Genomic DNA, 19,946 nt, shown 5'->3' with positions numbered 1-19,946 from the left:
CTTCACTGCTTTTTTCGATCTCTTCCTTCGTGTTCTCTTCTTCTTTTGAGATTGGGCAATTGATGCTATGTCTCTTTCTTCAAGAATATGATTTTGGTTTTGCAGCATCGATCATGTGAGTACATTTATTGGTACCACAAGCGTACTTTGTGTTGGCTCCTCAGTAACCTCAATTAAATTCAATGGCATTATATTTACCTTGATTATCTAAGAGCAATTTTAGAAACCTTGAAAGGAGAGGCACTCCACTTGGCTCATCTTCATTGGAGAGAGAACTTGGAAAAGGGGAGGGGCAAAAATAGATTGAGAAAACGTAAGGAAGAGCGGGTGCCATGGGTAAACACTCCAAAAAGGTATGGAAGCTATTTTTTGAAACTAAATCGGGTGGGTAAGGAGTTGAAAAAGTTAGGGGCTTGAAATAGCCTGGTGAAGCAAGAATCGACTGCGCTACTTGTGTGAAGAGGGATCATTAATGGAATTCTAAAGAGCCGCTGGGGCTGATTCAACCTCTTCAGGCTCCACATCTACATCTACATCATGTCTATTGGGACCTTCACTGCTGTCAGAGCCCATGGAAGGGACATGATCTCATCATCAAGGACAGGGGGGCGAGCCGCATTCTCATGGCCAACACTGTGTGGGAGGAAGCTTCTGGGAGTTGAAGTGAGCTCAGGGGATGTGTGTGTATATGCCTGCGTATTTACGTGCGGATGTTGATACAGTTGGGTGTCCGTGGCATTGGGAGAAGGGTGAGGGCCGTTGATTGAGGATAAGGAAGGGGTGTTCTTGAGTATGGAGAACATGGGATGTGAAGCTCTGTCGGTCGCTGACATTTGCAGGAGAGCGGCATGGGGGGATATTAGATGTGATGTTGAATTTTGCGGCGGCGAGATGAGGCACTAAGAGAGAGGAGTGAGGTCTCCGACAGAGGGCCGCCCATCTTCCCATTGACTTACCCTATCATCGTCTCCATTCGCATTTCCGCTCCTACTGGCCCCTTCGTCCTCTTCCTCCATCGCCCACAAAGCCCCTCCTCTGTGTGTGTGTGTGTGTGTGTGTGTGTGTGTGTGTGTGGCATGCACGCTCAGGTCCACGGCCCATAGGCATGCTCGGACATGCTTTCTCCATCTTTGAAAAGTGCTCAAGTCGCATACCTTGTCAAATGTGGCCTCGCTGTGTGTTCATATGAGCTCGGGGCTTGGACGCTGCAAAGACAGAATGAGATGAGTAACAAAATCCTAAATGGAAACCATGTATTCAGACCAGCGAGTATTTGAATGAGCGGGCGACATATGGAAGCATTTCATTTGTCTCCAAGGAGCAACAGAACATGGGGGCTGCATCATCACCTTCTATAGCTTGGATTGGGGCAAACTAGTTTTTCCCCAGATAGATGCACGAGATCGGCATGCAGCAAAGAAATGGGTGAGCAGGTTCCAAGAGCTTCGTCAGGGCGACTGAGACTCAAGAGTTTTCAAGGTACTAGCTGTTCTGCATTCTAAAGTGGCTCCTTTCATTCCTATAGTCTCATGAGATAGAGCTCCCAAGCTAAGCTATCTCTGCTGATGCAACAGCCCAAGATTGGCAATACTTTTTCTGGCAGTGATGCAACAACTTAGGCTAGTGAGCTTCTTGCCCTGCTTATGTGATAGTGAATATCATGTGCAATAAAAAGCCACAACAATCGTGGCCTATATTCATGTGCCTGATCCTTTGGATCAATGGAAAAGTACTAAATACCCATTTGATGGTCTTTTAATCCTAAGGGTTTGTGACACTGATCCTCATGCTGACATTAAACCGCCTTTAACTATCCTCCCAAGATTTCAAATTTGCCATGAGGAGCAGCAAACCGGTTGTGTCTCCATATTCCTTGCTTCGATTACTCACCCGACTCTGTGCTTGCTTGCCCAAATTGTTAGAAAATCAACATCAGTGGATTATTCCTAGCTCGCATGTTTCTCACGTTATTCTACATGCAAACCCACAGTTAGATATCAACCTCTCTCCCTTTTCCAAAACTGGAACATTGACTCGAACATGTCCATGAGACATGTTCATGAGACATGAACTATTGATTTCTTGCAGCCTGGGTCGACATGCAAAGAAACGGGTGAGCAGGTTCGTCTCGTAAGATGCACTGATTGCCGGATATGCGCCAAGAAACTCTGGGCTGTTTTCAGGTCAACATGTATGCCAAATGTGGTGTGCGTGAGCAGGTTGGTCCCGTGGAATGCACTGATTGCTCGGTATGTGCCAGAAAGCTCTGGGTTGTTTTCAGCAGGTGACAAGCGAGAGAGTCTCTCCAAATGCAATCACCTATGCTTGCATCGAGAGACTGCATGTTTCATTAGGCAAAATGCTGATATGGGCAGGATGATATATTAAGTTAGGGGCTATTGAAGAGTGTTGTGCAATGCCATGGACGACCTGTATGCAAATGTGGTGTAGGTCAGCAGAAAGCACAAAATTTGGTTGATGAGGTTCATCTTTGGATGTAATTTCTTAACACACACTGACTACAATATGATAGCAGTATGTTTGCGTAATGGTAGCTTGATAACTTGGTTCCGCAACCACCACTCCCTAAAGCACCAACATAATAGGCGATACAGTTGGGCGTTTGGCAATCAGTAAGTGGAAGGTGCTAGGTATGCTTCAAGGTTGGGGTGGTGGTAGAGAGCAAGTTGAGGAGCACACCACAACTCGGACTATAGCATGCCCTTCAACATCGCTTGGACAAAAACTCCTAGAATTGCAGTGTGCATTGACAACTAATTATAGCTTTGAACCATTCACAATAGCTTTGTGGCACCTAGGACAACATTCAAATCTTGCGCAACAACTAGGAGGGGGAAGGGGCTGGAGCTTGCATAGCAAAACGAAGCATGCATAGCAGTTAGGAGGGAGAGATGCCCCACTTAGTTTTTTAAGTATCATATGGTTGGTAGGTCCATAGTCGAGGGGTAGTCGGTTTTCTGCAACTGTTACGGGTGGGTGGGGTGATGAGGGCGACAGATTGTGGAGTATCCCAAAAGCGAAGGAAAAATTCAATCGTAAGACCATCCCATTCAAGAGATTTCCAATGACCAAGATGTATGCCGTTCGGCTTCAGTAAAGTTGGCCCCAAGAGTAGCTAAATCATCCATTGTCAATATAGAATGTACATACGACAACAATAATTGCTTGGCTTGCAAAACCTCACGTGAGGTAGCGTCAGGAGTTGCAAAAACCCTTTGAAAGTGATCTAGGTTGTTTCAACAGATGCAAAGCGAGGGCTTCTCCCCAAAACTTCAAGAGGAGCTTCCTATCTGGAGTGTGAACTCTTGGAATGAACTGATTGCAGGATTTTTTCCACAGGGCAGGGCCAGAAATGATAGCATTGTTCGCCAGAGGCTATTGGAGAAAGATGTGCTTGCTAGTTCTTTGGTTGATATGTACGCAAAATGTGGTGTCGTCATGAAAGAACAAGAAGTTCTTTATGGGCTTCTTCTTTGAAATGTTTGCACTTGGATGTGTTGATTACATTTGTACATGACGATGACAAGACCTGAAGAATTTTCTTTTGCCAACAGAGGGATACATGGACAATACACCACGACATGGCAAGGTGGAATTACACACGTCTTCATAAAACGTGGGTAACGAGTTCTTTCTTGTAAAATTGAGTATTTTTATAAATAAAAAGTCCCTCCAACACTAGAGGAGAAGCATAAGTCCCCCTTCAACACTGGAGAGGATAAAAGTGGCGGGGGAAGGGCACGTTCCCTACGGTTTTATTTTAAATGTGGAGAACGGTGCCAACTCCACACCATACATACGTATGGCTTTTTCTTTCTTTTTAATGGGCACAAGCATCGCAATGCACGCAATTCACATCTCCATCTTTATTATAATGTGTTAATTTTCAACTCCATTCATCTTTTAATGCAAAATCTCATTTGCGATGCGACGTCATAGAGCTTTTGGTGAAAGCTTTGAGAGAGGAGATATGCTAACGAGCCATCAACAAAAACTATGCCATGAGGTAAGAGCCACATCATTAACACTTTTTGAATTCTTACCATGTGCATAGTAAAGCAATCAAGGAAAACTAGTTGGTGTATTTGGATTATTAGGACATTGGGCAATCAAATGATCTATGCCACATCGATTACACACGAGTATCGGCATTGTAGATGTACTTGCTTCATTGGTTTGCATTAGTGTGGCCTTATTTTAAAGCCTAGCAGGACACTCGGTTACATGATGTGGACCTCCATACTCATAGCATTGAAGAGGTGGTCTCTTGGCATTAATTGACATTTTGGCCTCTTGCCCCAAGAGCAGCTATTTGATAGGTTTGACTTGTCCCCAATAGTCCTCCATGTAGTATTGTGGACTTTCCTCAAGTGCATCAATCCCATAGGCAATATTAGGGTCTATATCTTCCTCATAGCCTTCAAACCAATAATAGGTGTCTCACAACCCACTTGATTCACAAAAGTGATTCTTGGATGTGGTGGTTGCGGTCCTAGCATGGGAGGTGGTAAGGGTGTTGTTTGAACAAAATTTTGGGCCCTAGGGACCATGTGTTGTGACGTTTTTTCAAGAGATGGAGCCAACATCAATGCAGGAACTTGGGGTGTATCCGTCCATGCTAAGGTTGATCTATTGGCCATTGCGTGTTTGAATACTATGTAATATTTAGCTTGATGACCATACTTCGTGCAAGCATTGAAATTCCCATTAAATTTTACTCTAAAAGTAGGGCATTCACTTCTACTATGCGGACCATAGCAAGCTGAGCACCATTGTTGCTTTTTTCTTGGATACATATGATTGTTTTGTGGAGCACGATTGTCTCTAAGACTCTCTTGAATGGCCTTGGTGAGGTCTGCTAAAGTCATCTTAGATTGGGATTTAATATCTATATAATTACCACAAATTTTGTGTGATCACAAGGTCTTATTGACATATTTCCATAATCACACTTAATATATCACAAAGAAGCCAGTTTAGGGTAACTTGGAAACCCACTAAAAGCCCGCCGGGCTTTTAAATTTTCCCTATGGTCCCGCCGGGATTTTACGTTCTCCCTGTCAGCCTATTGGGAAAACTAAGAAGCTCAATGGGGCTGCGGAATTTTATATATTGGGCCCCAATTGGGCCTACTAGGTGTTTTTTCTTGAGCCATCTTGAGAGAGAGAGAGAGAGAGAGAGAGAGAGAGAGAGAGAGAGAGAGAGAGAGAGAGAGAGACGGCCACCTTTGCAGCAGGTACGTCAAGTGGAGAGAGGGAGAGAGGGGATTGTGTGGGAGCGTGCTCTGCGTCCTAGTGCGTGGCTGTAGCAGAGTACGTGACCACACAACCCGGGTATGTATTGTGTGTGTGTATGTGTGTATGTGTTGTGTGGTAGCATTGCTTTTATCGTATTGCATGGTAGTCATAAGGTACCTTACCACACAATGAGAGTGTGCATGTAAGTTGTTCTATGGAACAGTGCTTACATAGGGGCATCACCTCGATGACGCGAGGAAGATGGTGTCCTTGTGGTAAGTATTGGCTTACTATCTAGGTACTACGTCAATAACACAGTGAATCTAGTATCCTTATGGTGAGTCGAATTTCCTTCCCCTTTCCAAAAAGACATATGGGCATCGGTCGATAATGCGGCTATATGATGGGCGTATGCAAGCAATTATTTCTCCTTAGATTTGGGTGGCACTCGATCGGTAACGCGGCTAATTGAGTGTTGTTTGTTAGAAGCATTTGTTTTTGCATAAATGCAACATTCATTTTGTTAACTCGGCCGAACGAACGCCATATAATTTGTATGTGCATGTGTAATTCATTTTTTTAAATTATTAAGTATATGAAATACTTGGTCGTTAATGCGGCTATGAAGAGTATTTCATATACAAATGTTTGAATTGTTTGATATTATTGTTTTGAATTGTTCTTATGAAAAATATATACTAGCTAGTCATATTCAAAAGAATGCTTTATTCATCAATCATCATCACTATTTTAAATTCTATATTTACATATATTCTATGTAAGAAAGTATATGTACACAATTTGCACTGTAAATATTCATTTTTATCTTTTTATAGACGAAGACGTTCTTTGCAATTTCCTATCCCGGTTTATATATTTTCAATGTTTTAAATGAGATAGAAGAAAATTGACATTATGTACATCACAATGCATGTATCTTCCAAGAGGCTTTATATTTGAAGCGAATCGTGATAATGTGCAAAATATAAACTCATGTATTTTCTTCTATCGGAAAATTTTGAATTGTTTTGGATTTCTAACATGTTCTGTTAGCTCTAGACAATTTTATTAGAAGTAACTTATTTTAATTTCATTTTACACGAGTAAACATACCATTTTAAAGTCAAAATGATTATCAACTTGAATAAATATGACCTTGCACAATTTTTGGAGTCTTTAAGTCAGTGAATGCTTTGTTTGAACTAGTGTGAGACTACACGGTAAGAAATATAAGCTAAAAAATCACAATATGCTGAAGTGTTTCAGATTTTTTTTAATTTGGATGAAGTACTTATAAACTACTTGTTTGCTCTGCATTTTACACGTATAAACATTGCATTTTAAAGTAAACATTGTTTCCAATGTTTATTGGTATATTTGTGCACATTTCTTAAAGTCTTCAAATCATGGTTATGGTTTGTTTGAACTAGTGTGAGAGTGTTAGTATGTAGCCATGAATTTGTATTTGATATGTTGTTTTTTATTATCTAGTGCTAAAATGACGCCAGATCAAAAGAAAATTATTATGCATGCCATTCAAAAAGAATGTATTTTTTGCTAAAATGATTCCATATCAAAAGAAAATTATTACGCATGCCATTCAAAAAGAATGTATTTTGGCAATATCATCATGTGCAGATGGTTACATACATTAGATTAGTGAAAGAGACATCTTCATCAAAGACCTCACTAGTGCTATATGGGAGAACACAGAGCGTAGGCTGTGAGGTGAAGGCCAATATGAGTTGTTGATTCCAGCAGGGATTCGATAATTTGACCCCCACCACAAGGTTAGGAAAGTGTTTTACTTTTTATTTTTGCTCAAGTTGACATTCATCAAAGGCCGTGCAATTGAAGGTGTCAATCACAACGCACTTAGCGGAGAAGTGATTCCAATCTATAAACATGCGTGCAAACCCGACTTTCATGTAAGGTCTCTACTTTTGAATTTCACACAAGTTCAATTACGCATTTGAATTTTTTTAAACCATCACTCATTATTTAAGATATTCGAGTTCAAATTATGAATCGTAGGCTGAGAAAACCTACAATTTAAAATTTACGCTACAAAGTTCTGACATGTTTAGCTATATGAATCACTAATTAACTTATTGTAAGACTTAGTTACTGATTGTAGAATTTTCTTTTACTACTGTAAAGTTAATATAAGACTGGAAATTTTAACTTAAAATGTAAAGTAAATTATCATTAAAGAAATAAATAAAATAATTATAAAGACAAAAAAATACACAGGGATGACAAATGAAAACACATGGACTCACATAGGAGGGGACAAAGTGGGACACACTGTCACATGAAAAGGAGAGGCTAGTCTTAACTAATCTTAATGAGGGGGGGTTGTGTGGCCTTATCTTTTGATGATAATGACAAATTGGTCAAGCTGGTGGGTACCACAAGGGTACCAAAAACGCGGGTATGATTTTTAGAAAAATAAAAGAATTAAAAAAAATAAAAAAAATAATTTTTTTTTGAGAAAAACAAAAAAGTTGGACGTTTTCTTTTCTGCTATAAATAGAGCATCCATGCTCACACTTTATACATAGAGATTGCTTCTATAGCGCTCACGAAGTGCTGCCACTTCTCTTACAGAGAAGGAGTCCACAAACCACTAAGAGAGCAAAAACTCTAGTGGACTAATAAGGTGCGTATTAATTAAGCATTCAATTAACTTTAGGAATGATGTATGTGTGCTATCTCTTACTCTAATCTCTCTAATAGATTAGTAACATTCAATTAGCTATGTGTGTGTGTGTGTGTGTGCTATCTCCTACTCTAATCTCTCTAATAGATTAGTAAGATTCAATTAGCTATGTGTGTGTGTGTGCTATCTTTTACTCTAATCTCTCTAATAGATTAGTAAGATTCAATTAGCTTAAAGAAGGATATGTGTGTGTGGGGGGTTTCTAATCATCGAGCAAAAAAAAACGAGCGAAAAAAAATTCGAGCAAATTGATACAATAGCAACAATGGTGAAAGAAAAAAATTATGTCATGCACATTACTTTCACTACACAAATCTAACACTCAATCGACAAAAAATGAGATTTTAGAACCAATATGAAAATTGAATACCCGAGGCACAAGCAATCTCTTCATACTTGAAACATATACAGTTCAATTCCATGTGCCATACCTCCTCTCAAAAATGGTGAAAGAAAAAAAAAATGTCAACAATGGTGAAAGAAAAAAATTATGTCATGCACATTACTTTCATTATACAAATCTAATACTCAATCGACAAAAAATGAGATTTTAGAACCAATATGAAAATTGAATACCCGAGGCACAAGCAATCTCTTTATACTTGAAACATATACAATTCAGCTCCATGTGAATGGCATACCCCTTTACACAGGAAAGGCCCAAGTCTCAGGTGCATTTGCCTGTTGGATGCAGAGATAAAGTCATGAAGCAACAATTTCTTAAAAGCTTCTATACTGTGAGTGATCTCACTATCAAAACACCCAAGGACATGGCACAACTAGAGAATCATCTAATCTTAGGATATCTAGGCAAGATTGAGAGAATCTTTTACTCCTAGCTCAGAGAATGGTGATTTACAACTTCCAAAGCCTGCTAGATCTTTTGCAGCAATAGGTAAACAAGAGAAACCATCACAAGAATAGAGGCACAATAGAAATGTTTCTTCTACATGCCGACGTCTATGGCTACAATCCAATGTCCCTACAATCTGTCACAGTATTGTCGTCTGTTATTTAGGATACATATCGGACTATAAGCGAACGCCATTAGTGCTATGGGGTATACCATGTTGGAATGAATCGAAAGTGTTGGTTCGAATTCTGACTTGGGGTGAACAAAGTTCGTGCTCATTTATAGTCTGCCCTACTTTAGATCCCGAGCTGTGTTGAACAGAGTTTTTGCTAATTTGTAGCCTATGTTCAAACACGTTTGGTGGAACAAAGTGCTAACTGGTTAATCTACTAAGTAGGTTGTCCTACGGCTACATGGAAGGCTCTCAAGGATCCCATATCCTTGAGAGTCTGATATTTATCAAGAGCCGCGTGTAGACGTGATCCTATGGGCAGGAAGCAACATATGGGTAAAACGCAGCAATTGTAGGTGCGAGTAAGACAAACGACAACAAAAAATAAATCATTCTTGGAATCCAACTCATTTTGACAAATGCTATTTTTTTCAAGAGAAAATTATCAAAGTACCTCTGTAATTTGTGGAAATTCTCAAAATACTCCTCAAATTTAAGAAATTCCCAAACTGCCCTTGTATCTATTCTCGTTGGATTCTTCAAGATTTTCTAATCTTTATTCCTTTTTGACAATTGAGATCCGTTTTTGAGTGCTTAGCATGGAGTTTGACCTCACAAAAAGGGAAATTATGTTCAAAAAATAATGAAGCAATTCATCTCGAGAGCCTACATAACCTACTCAAATTCTAGTTTTAGCATCTTGCATTGATAGAGAATGAGTCTTCTTATGAAAAGCTTCAAAAAAAAATTACCTTTGGAGAAATTTAATCTCATAACCGGGCGCATTTTGGGAATTTTGGAAAATCTAAAGGGCATTTTGAGAGGTTAGGACAAAAGATCGGAGGTACTTTGGGAACTATTGAAACTTGAGGGCAATTTTTTCTGTCACTGGTTTGCTACTGCAACCATTCCACGCCGGCGCGGAATGGTTGCAGTAGCATACCACAGAGCTACATTCTTCGAGCTTGCTAATAATTATCTCCGTTGGCGGCTGCAAACCCTTCAGGGAGTTGCCCCTGCAGCTGACGGCCCCCTCTTATCCTTCTCAGGCAATGGCCTCCCGCTCAAAAAGTCCTTGCCTCTCTTGGTGATGGCGATCGCTTAACTCACTTGGTCTGCTGCTCCCCCATCCCCTTGCGAGTTGCGTGTCAGTCTCTCCTTTCGCCAGCTCCTTCGACCTGCTTCCTCGTCTCCACTACTAGCCCCTCCAGCGGAACTTTTTACCTTGCGTTCTTCATCGCCGACCTGATCCTCTTCTATCGATTCAAGCTCCTTGCCTTCCTTTTGCAAAGGACTCTGATTGTCAAATTGCCCGTAGCTCCTTCCTGCAAATGCCTGCGAGTTCCCACACCGCAGATTTTGACTCAGAGTCAGCTTGTCAATTGCTGATTGGCCTCCCGAGCCTCGATTATGTGGGGTTGCGGTGGTGTGTGTTGCTTGGTGTTCTGCCCTCGTGCCCCACATTAATTGAGACACTCCGTCGTGCGGCTGCTGACAGCATAAGAAGGTCTTGTTTCTCTCTCTTCTTCACACACACACACACCTCTTCTAGAATTAATTTCCTGAAGGGGCAGCTTTCCATTGTTTGGATAGTTCATTTTGTAATGCATTGCAAAATCTGACACAAGCTAATTCCTTTTTATCTTTTATTGTTTTTATGTGGGGTTATGTTCATTTATGGGGATAAGCTCCTCATGCTCAGATGATCGTAATGCACACAAATACCAGCAGTGTGAAGAAGTGGCTCCAAATGCTCGTCTCTCTATTGTTGTCTCTGTCGAGACACACACACACACACACACACATATGGTTTTGTGGTTTTCAACAGCAAGTAATTATTTTGGTGAGAGATGTCGGCACTTTCACCTTCACGCTGGATGTAGGGATCAAAGGCACGATCCAGATTGCAGGCTCTTGAGACGTACATTGTGCACATGCCTGCCAAATGGATGATCTCCCTCTTTCTTTCTCACCAGTCGTGGCATGCCTCCTTGGTGGCCTCGGCCATCCACGACTCTTCTTCTTCAATGATTACTGAGGAGCGCATGCTCTGGTCTTTAAGGAGGGTTCCCACCCCATCCAGCTATTTGCAGGCACGGGCGGCCTCTTGGGGAGTGAAGCGGGCGGCGAAGCCTTGCAAGGTGGAGGAGTGGCAGTGAGTGGGGGGCCTTCATGGGTGCCAGCTATTGTACGTAGCAAGAGCGGGACGGGGGGGATCTTGATAGCTTGCTTAGGCCGGATTTAGACGAGCGGAAGAAGGCTTTCACACTCCAGAGTTCGATCCATTAGGATAGATTGTCTTTAAGGTATGCACCGCCGCCACGTGTTGTGAATTCGGCCAGATTACTTTTGTCTTCAAGCTCAAGAAATCATATAATTTATAAACTTCTTTAATCTGGCTTGTCCACGGACAACAAGGAAAGCTCTCGAATGCTAGGTACTCTCAACTACTAATTGATTACGTTTTGCTCATTAATGCTTAGGTAGTGCAGGGCTAGAAAAATACATTTTTCCTAACTAGTGAAAATAAGGGCAAACTTGAAAATCTCCCAATTTTTGGTCCAAAATTTGAAGCTTTTGCTGGTAATTACACTAAAACTTGTGTAAATTTCCCGGTTGTTTAAAGGGAGGCTCAAAATCTAATTAGGATTTTACAATTTCAATCGGTTAGAAAACACTGAAGCCTGGTTTTTTTATAACACTGCTTAGGCCCTTGGTTGGGGTTGATCACTTATTACTCTGAGACACCATTTTACACTTCAATAAATGGCTACCTATAGGAGAGTGAATGCTAGAGCCCTACGCTAATGGTACAAACCACTATAGAACACTACATGATATGCACTTGGCTGTCATGTTTGATAGGTTGAAAAAGTGCGCTTCGAAGAATTCTGAAGACTATAGATGGAAATGTATTCCAAGTGGATAATAGAGGTGGAAAGTGCTAGAACAGCATATGCTAGGGGGCCTTGGCTTGTCACAAGCACAGATGTGGAATGGTTTTGTTGACACTTGCGACAAGCCGGGGGCATTTTTTTTGTTTCATGATTGAAATTGGCTCCAAGTTTGGTTCCATGCAATTAATCATCATGGGATTTGAGTTTGGTTGTGGGGTTAGTTTGCAACAATGAAAAACCTCCTGTACTTATGCAATTTTCTATTAGTAATAAAGAATGTCTAAAGGGACTTGCTCGATTATTCATTGCTCGGAAATACCCGCTCGCTAATTTGTATAGCCCGTGTGTGTGTGTGCTATCTCTTATTGTAATCTCTCTAATAGATTAGTAACATTCAATTAGTTTTAAGAAGGATATGTGTGTATGTGTGCTATCTTTTACTTTAATCTCTCTAATAGATTAGTAAGATCCAATTAGCTTAAAGAAGGATATGTGTGTGTGTGCTATCTCTTACTCTAATTTCCCTAATAGATTAGTAAGATTCAATTAACTTTAAGAATGATGTGTGTTTGCTATCTCTTACGCTAATTTCTCTAATAGATTAGTAAGATTCAATTAGTTTTAAGAAGGATATGTGTGTGTGTGTGTGTGTGTGTGTGGTATCTCTTACTCTAATCTCTCTAATAGATTGGTGAGATTCAATTAGCTTTAGAAAAGGATGTGTGTGTGTTCTCTTTTACTCTAATCTTTCTAATGGATAGTAAGATTCAATTAACTTTAGAAAAGATGTGTGTGTATGTTTTCTCTTACTCTAATCTCTCTAAGTATACCTACTCTCTCTAGTTAGTACATCTTCACTACTATTAACTTATGCATAGTTAATTGAAATTTAATACATAAGAGAACTCATCATGTTCTTATTATACATGATGAAATTCTCATTCACCAATTTTATTGTCAATTAGATTAAGTAGAATTTTGAATAATACTAAAAATTGATTTAGTTGAAGTATAGAAATTGAAGTTAGAATTGGATTAGAAATGTGAAGCATAAAAGTAATGCATTCCTAAACTTTCACTCATAGTTTACACACTTAATTTTTGATTAATTACGATTAGCAAATATTTGATGTATAGAAATTAGATGTAGAACAACAACACTAAGTGTGAATCCGAGTTGGCGAGGGTTCAAATTACAGACAAGAGATTACTAGGGAAATTGACCAATTTAAAGTTCTAAGTGTATAACATAAGTGTAGTACAAAAAAATGGCTCCAAAGCGTGCTCGAACCCAAGGCGCTAATGGTCATGAAGCTGGTACAAGTAAGGTGGAAATCTGCGGAACATGTTATGTCTCCACCAATCGGACCAATCGGAGCTATGGTACAGATTAGTATTGCAGTTTCAAGTTATGCATCATTGCATATACGAGACCATAGGAATATATTATTTACTTTATGAAAAGAAAACACGGACCGAAACCAAGGAGCTTAACCCCAAGAAACTCAGCATATGTTTGACAAGTAGGAAAGAATGTCTGGTTAAACTGGTTGCTATAGGAAATAATATTTGTCCAAAACCTTCGGTATGGTTTCTCTCAAGTCTCTCTACTTATTAGCGCTGGTATTATGTGGCAGTTTCCGAGGCGTGAGATGACGCCCAGGATGGCACCGCTGATGCTGTGGTGGGAGTACACTTAGATTAGCCCAGCAAGATACTGCAGTTTTGTTTTGTCGTGGCGTGAGGATGACGCCCAGATTGGCACCGTTGTTGCTGTGGCAGGAGTACGTCCAGATTAGCACAACGAGTACTTATCGAGCGGTATGGGACGCTCATGAGAACAAGGGTTTTTATAAATAATGTATACACCGATCATACATAATAGCGCCAGTAGAGATTCTTAAGTGAACCTAATCCAAGGGTTGTTGGTTTAAAATTGGACGACTTCTTGTTTGACTATTGTTTGTAATACTGTTTGAACGGCTGTTTTAACGAACCAGTAGCATAAATAAAGTAAAGAAACATGTATGTTTAAACAGTGTGGTAGTAATTAGATAAAAAAATAAGGGTGAGTGTGGTGTGGAAAGTGTGAGAATGATGCCCCGACGGTATCATTCTATGGACGGGTGGACCCGATGAGTCGGGTAACTTTCCAACACTAGAAATTGTTTTTTTTAAAAGTCATAAATCTTAAAAGAGACAAACCTTGGTGGCTATGCTTCTAAAACATGGGGAAAAAAGCGCACATATTGGTCACTCTAAGATTTATACTTTTAGGTATAATTGATTATAGATAGTTTTTAGATAGGGTTATGGTGGTCACGCTCCGCCATAACGAGATAGGACCAATCCTTCACTAACGGTTCATGGCCGTGGCTACGTAGTAGCTAAGTCAATGTCCGTTGGTTTTTCTTTTTCAGGATTGAAGATCTATCAAAGGTACTCCGCTCCTCTCAAAAAGGGGCAGGGACCTCACATTTTAGTAGGAAGTTTCAACATCACTAACATGTGCATTCTGTACAAATCGAGCACTCTTTGTCGTTTCAAGATAAATTTCACAACCTGACCTGCTGTGTCAATTATTTTGGCAAACCATGTGGTTTCTTCACTATTGTACCAATCCTTTTAGCACCAAGTTTAAGTTGTGCGTATTACAACGATTGGAAAAAATGTGTGGAAAGCACTTCTTTATTAATTTATTAGCATTTTTACAATTCTTTGCATTGTTCATAACTACTTGAACGACATGTTCACCTCTAATTTCTTTAATTACATCAATGAAGACCTCAAAAATATATTTGTCACTTTTAATTGCACTAGAACTGTCAATCACCTTTATGAACATTTATCCCCTTGGACCAACCAGCACTACATTGATCAGTGGCCTTCTTTGAACATTTGACCAACCATCACTCACAATTATGCATCCTGAACGCGAAATACTCCCAAGTATTATTTTGCCAACACGCTCTTTGACTTTGATGTAACATTTTGAATTGTACACTGGTTTATTATATTGCTAGAGTTTTATTTCACAGTGGTGGTCAAAAAGGTTAAAACCCATCTACAAGCGGATCATCTTTCAAGGATACACAACGGGGAAGCTCCTGAAGGAGTAGATGATGACATACCAGATGCTTATCTTGTCAATATTGAAATGATACCCAAATGGTCACAAGAAATTGTTAGCATTCTTTCCTTTGGAAGTAGGTTTGATAATATGGAATACAAATCCAACAACAAACAATTCGACAAACAGAAAACTTCCCGTTGATAGCAGGACGGCTGTATCATCTAGGATCGGACCAAATCCTATGATTATGTATAAATCCGGAAGAATTTAAGTGCTACCTTGAAGAAGCACATGTTCAAGATTATGCATTTCATTGTTCAACAGTGAAAACACACCAGAGACTGAAACAGTTAGGGGTTTATTGGCCAACTATGTATCCGGACACCCATTCTTATGTTACCAATTGTACTATATGTAATGCCAAACGACCAGTGGATCACGCGACATTATTTCAGGTAAACATTGCACCTGCATGGAGTCAATATATCATTGATTTCTTAACCACCAGGACGTTTCCTGAGAACATCATAGGAGCACTGAAAAGGGCTATAGAGCTGGAAGCTCGCGACTTTCAGATAATTGGGAACCAACTCTATAAGCGAGGAAAGGACAATCAACTTAGAATCTGCAAGTGAAAGTGAATAACTGCTGATTCTAGAACATGCACATAGCGGAGTAAGTGGAGGCCATTTTTCGGGCGATAAGACGACAAAATTGTCTTAACCGCAAGAATATGGTGGCCCACATTGCATATGGATGCTGAAGAGTTTGTAAAGCGTTGTGACGCATGTCAGCGCACCAAGGTGCCGATAAAGAGAGATGAGATGCCACTACGGCCAATGATGGGAGCAAGAGCATTTGCAAAATGGGGCATTGATTTTGTGGGACCTATCTCACCCCCTGCATATCGCACCCATACCCAATATATCATTGTGGCTACGGACTATCTCACAAAATGGGCGGAAGCCAAGGCAACGCAAAAAGCAGATGCACGGACCACTGCTTCAATCTATGCTAAAAAGAGAAGACAAAAAGAGTTTTTTCACAAGCATGTGCGCACTAAAGAGTTCAAAACAGATGATTACGTACTTGTTTATACTTTGAAGCAACATGCCAAGAAACCTAAAAAGCAAGGGATGGGACCCTTTGTGATTAGTGATGTATCACAAAACGGAGTTGTCAAGCTTGCTACATTAGCAGGTGAAGAAATGCAAAACTGGATTAGTGGATGTCGACTGAAGAAATATCATTTACCACTCACACAAGATATGTTTCAACAAATTCATCAAGGAAAACAACGAATGAAGGAAAAACAGAGAGTACGAGAAGAAGCTCAAGCAGAAGCAAAAGAACGCATTGCAAAATGAATACTTCTGCAAAAACAACAACAAAGTGGAGCACCATTGCGAATCAATGCCATTCGACTAACGAAGTTGGATGAAAACACAAAGGAGCCAATAATTGCAGTCAAACTGGGTAGCAATCAAGATGAATCGACGACATTGATTGATTCTGGAGCTCAAGAAAATTTGATCTCTTACGGATTATACCAATAGCTCAAATCCACAGGTCAACTTCATCCTACTCCTCAAGTGCTGGAAACTAGTACATCACACTCGTTGAAAACATTGGGCTGGACTATATTGCATGTACAAGTACATCAATATATTTACCCACATAAATTTTATGTAGTCGAGGATGAAAGCACACAACACCCAATGATGTTGGGACAACCTTGGCAAAAAGAGTACAATGTGCAGATAGATTGAATGCGAATGCAGCCAAAATTCAGCACATGCACAAGAACAACAGGTAATAGCCTTTGCTCAGCAATACCGGAATAATCAGTGCCAACACTGCAATCACTGGAAAAAGAGCCAAAATCAAGAATGCCATCAAAGAGCAACATGATACCCAAGGCTAACAAATAGGCAAAAGCCAACCATGCTGAATACATACATACGAAGTCACCGATCGCAGTACAAAGATCTAGGTTACCACAAGGAAAACAAGTATGGATGCAAAAGGATAGAAATGACATGGCTGTATTGCATGGTTTATTTACTAGATACAAAAGAGCTTGATGATTTGTAAAGAACACAAATTTGTTTGCGAGCAAATAATGCCGAAATTTCTTTACAGCATAAATCATTCCTAACCCTTCTCGTTCAGTGGTTGTGTAGTTCTTTTCGTCACTGTTTAACTGTCGGCTTGCATAACAGACTGGAAAATCCATTGTTCCGTCTCCAGGTTGAGCCAAAATACTCCCGATTGCATATGCAAAAGCATCAATGTCAACATGGAATATCTTTTCCCAATCTGGTGCTTTGAGTTAAGGTGCTGATATAAGGTTTTGCTTCAGCTTTTGGAATGAATTTTCACACTCTTCGGTCCAATCGAAATTGACTAGCAAACGATACAGAGGTTGTGCAATGACCGCATACATGTATATGAATCTTCGATAATATCCGGAGTGTCCCATGAAGGATTGAACTTGTTAGCATTAGTAGGCATGGGTAGGTCTACTATGACTTTGAATTTGTCTAGGTCAGTGGTTATTCCATTTCTTGAGACAATGTGTCCTAAGATGCGGCCTTGCTTAACACTAGAATGGTAACCTAACGGGACATAAAGTGTCTTTTCAGGGTTTTGGGAAAAAATTCCAAAACCATAGTAGATCCACTCATTTTGAAAAATCCTTTCATGAGCTTATAGTTCAATAACTACTACCTATGGAAAAAATGAGAAACTTGTAATTTTTCTCATCCCTTGGTCACTACAAGTCTCCAAAGTTGATGGACCAGTGCATTTTGCCCAAAACAACAATTTCTTACGATTGATTGCATATAAATACGAGTGGGGATTTTTGTAGGACATGAGATAAAATGTCCCGTTAACTTCAATGGGTTGGTGACCAAAACATATGGTTGCTTTTACCTCACTAATTTTTTTTTGGGCAAAAAAAATAGGTACAAAAAATTAGCACTTATGAGTGAATCAAAAAAAGAATCTTCTAAAATATGAGGAATCTCATGGCGTGCTATATGTCAGTAGATAGAGCTTGAAGAGGACATTCTAACTGTCAAACCTCCGCCAACTTTGGAGTTTGTTTGCAAAAATTTATCCATGCGCCCGTTTTGGTAGAGAGAGGTAAAGTCAAACTCCTTAAAGGGCCCCTTTGTGAGTCCAAATTTTGCCTAATGGTGCTAAATACAGCAAACATAAAAAAACTGGGTTTAGCATTATGACCTCTAGAAACCCATAGAAACTACTCAATATCTAGCCAAGTTTGTACTCTATGATTAGATATGGTTACTACCTACAAAATACACACAATTGGCCTAAGAAACTAGCAATATTGAGAAAGTTATACTTGCTACTCTAAAATGTATCGTATTCTTCAGCAATCAAAAAACTCAACCATCATCATATACTATGCTATATAGCATATTAGGTCCCTAAAAACTCAAGGAATATTAGCTTTATGTTATACATTACACTTACATAATCAAAATTGAATTTGAATATCAAGAAAGCCACCAAAAAAATCATAAAAGTGCTAATTTATGCCAAAAAACAGGATTATGCAATTCTTGTAAATTGGTCATAACTTTCAATTTTAACACTTAGCTCTCCCTTCAAGCATCAAAACATGTTGATAACTATGAAGGCCTAACCTCTAGCCATCTAAACCTCACAAACATGAAGTTTAGAGTGGTATAGTTGCCAGAAATTGAAAAGAAGCCAAAAACACGACCCGTTTTTTCACACAGTTTAGGTTCAAAAATGTTGTGCAAGAGTAAGGTTAATGGTGAGATCGATACTCCAAAAAAAATGCTAAGTTTTTTTCACCTCATAAGGCAACTTTGTGGATATATAGCACCTAGAAATTCATTTTCATACTCTTCAAATAATTCAAGCAAAATGGTCACTTAATAGGACACTTTTGTGTCCAAGGACATAAAAGTGTCTTGTTACCATTCTAGTGTTAACCATAAAGATACACTTTTCCGGGTTAAGACAGATTCGATATGTTCTGCATTTTTCAAAGACCTTTTGAATGGTCAATATGTTCCTGTCGTAGAAGAGAGTGTACACAAAGATCATCCATGTATATTTCTAAGAATATTCTCATGTATTCTTTGAATGCGTGCGTCATTAATCTTTGAAGGGAAGCTGGGGCATTAGTTAAGCCAAATGGCATAACTCGATACGCATAAATTCCCCATTCTGTGGCAAACGCTGTTTTGTGTTGATCCTCCCTTGCAATTGCCAGTTGGTTGTATCCTGAAAACCCATCCAGAAAGGAATAAGCCCGTTTTCTGGCCACCCGCTCAAGTACATGTTCTGTGATGGGCAGGGGATAATTATCCCTTATGGTGGCTCCATTTACCTTTTTGAGGTTTACACACACTCGCAGTTTTCCGTTCTTTTTGGCAACTACCACAATGGGTGACACCCAATCTGTATGTTCAATTTCATAGATGAATTCAGCTTCCATCAGCTTATCAATCTCCTCTTTGATTCGTTTAGCAAATGTATCGTTGTATGTATAAGGACATTGTTTGCTAGGTTTTGCATCTGATTTCAAAGAAATTGTATGTTGGCATATCGATGGATCAACTCCTTTGAGGTCTTTATAGGACCATGCAAACACATTTTTATATTTCTTGAGAAGTTGTGTTAGCCGTTCTTCTTCTTCAGGCTCTAAATCGTTTGTTATATAGACCGGTTGAGGCTTTTCACCTGGTTCCGCGAGGTCTATCCTTTTTGCATTCTCAGGCCCATTGTAAGATTCTTGGTTGGTTCTTTCCCTTATCGGTGGTTTCATGATGATTTTTTTGTCCTGGATGGTAAATATCTGATAGTGTGATGGCACATTCATGTTTCTCTTCTCTGACTCCCCTTTACCATCACTATCATCTTCAATAGTCCATATCTCACATAAAGACCGTTTCAGTTCTTGCTATT

At 39.6% G+C, this 19,946-nt stretch overlaps 1 pseudogene; it reads right to left on the bottom strand.

Annotated features, from left to right (window-relative positions):
• Positions 1 to 447: 447 nt before the first annotated feature.
• On the bottom strand, positions 448 to 1,016 carry LOC147448063 (uncharacterized; annotated as a pseudogene).
• Between the last annotated feature and the right edge of the window lie 18,930 nt (positions 1,017 to 19,946).

The sequence above is a fragment of the Adiantum capillus-veneris genome, chromosome 11, assembly GCF_014529385.1.
Source record: "Adiantum capillus-veneris isolate H3 chromosome 11, ASM1452938v2, whole genome shotgun sequence".
In the NCBI taxonomy this organism is placed as follows: Eukaryota; Viridiplantae; Streptophyta; class Polypodiopsida; order Polypodiales; family Pteridaceae; genus Adiantum; species Adiantum capillus-veneris.
This window is presented reverse-complemented; position numbering and strand designations above follow the sequence as displayed.